The following is a 1,454-nucleotide window of genomic DNA, read 5'->3' as shown; positions in this document are numbered from 1 at the left end:
AGAATGGGTTTTGTTTAACCGGGTGTTTTGGGTGGGTTTTCTACATGGGTTTGTTTAGTTCGGGTCTTACTTGGTGGAGTCTAACTACAGTTTAGTTTGGTTTAGTTTACTGTAGGAAGTAATTGGGTTTGGGTGGGTATGGGCTGAAACAGTTCCAGTTCAAAACAGTTTTGACCCGTGGTTAACAACCGGTGTGTGAGATCAGTTTATATTCATAGTTTATCCCAGTGTGGATGGCCGCTACAACTTGCGTCCATCGTAAGGCTCAACAAGTCAACAGACTGTTGCGAGGAAGCTACGGGGTCACCTCAGCCAAGCCAGCTGCGCTCGCCCGCGAGGATGGGACTCCACTCCGGCGCTCGACGCCCTACAGGCCACCGTGTTCCCAGGCCGCGGGTCTGCGTCGGCGTGTCCATCCACCACGCCGCCTGCCACGACGCCTCTGCCACTCTCTTCGTCCAGACCTGGGCCGCCGCATACCACCTCGAGGATGCCCTCGACAGTGCCGATCCTTCCCAGGCCGTGCTGCTGCCGCCGCCGCCCGTCCTCGACCGCTCCCTCGTTGCCGACCCCGACGACCTGCTCGGCAAGACACTCGCCGGGATGAGACGCCTTGCGCCCGGCCCTCCGCCTACGCGTCCGCCAGCGAGTAGGGGTTTCCGCATTCGTCTCCGGTGATTGCGTCACCCTCCCCCTGGATCGATGGGATCAAGGACGCGGCGGTGGCTGCACTGGGGAATTAGCGCATGTCGTCGTTCATGGCGGCGTCGGTGCTGGCATGGGTGTGCCTGCTGCGGAGCCGGTTCGTGGGAGTTGAAAGCGCGGCGCACAGCCACATGCTGTTCTCGACAGAGTGCCGGTCGAGGCTGGCGCCGCCGCTCCCCGCCGAGTACTTCGGCAACTGCCTGCGCCCGTGCTTCATGGAGGCCACGATGGAGCTCCTGATGACGAGCGGCGGCTGCGGTGCCATCGGGTTGGCGATAAGGGAGATGGAGCGAGGCGTGCTGGAGGGCGCAGAGGCAGAGGGGTGGCTGGGGCAGGTCATGTCGGTGCTGCCGCAGCGGCCCATGTCGCCGAGCTCCTCAACCACAGAGCATCTGACTGACGTCGCTCGTGTCCGTGTGTGTGCTGACAGAGTAAATTTGACAGAGTATGTACTCTATGCTGACCACAGCCCAGCGCTCAACCCATTGTCCATGTGTCCATGTGTCCGTGTTGGCTTGCTCTTGTAAATTTGACAGAGTATGTACTCTATGCTTTACCAATCCCTAGTAATTTACAAGCTGACCATAGCCCAGCGCTCAACCCATTTGAGCGAACAGTTTTAACCAATTTCAGTTGATGGTTCCAACCCACAGGTTGCCATTCGGTTTGGTTCAGTTTGGGTGGAAAGATGAAACAGGTTTGGTTTTAGTTGGGCTGAGGAAAATATCAAACAGTTTAGTTGAGGTTGG

General features: G+C 58.0%; 1 pseudogene; it reads left to right on the top strand.

Moving 5' to 3' along the window:
- The first annotated feature begins 280 nt into the window (after positions 1-280).
- Positions 281-1,136, top strand: LOC123178078 (phenolic glucoside malonyltransferase 1-like; annotated as a pseudogene).
- The last annotated feature ends 318 nt before the right edge of the window (positions 1,137-1,454 follow it).

The sequence above is a fragment of the Triticum aestivum genome, unplaced genomic scaffold (genome assembly GCF_018294505.1).
Source record: "Triticum aestivum cultivar Chinese Spring unplaced genomic scaffold, IWGSC CS RefSeq v2.1 scaffold166974, whole genome shotgun sequence".
Lineage (NCBI taxonomy): Eukaryota > Viridiplantae > Streptophyta > Magnoliopsida > Poales > Poaceae > Triticum > Triticum aestivum.
Note: the sequence above shows the minus strand (reverse complement) of the source record. Positions and strands in the feature narration are given on the sequence as shown.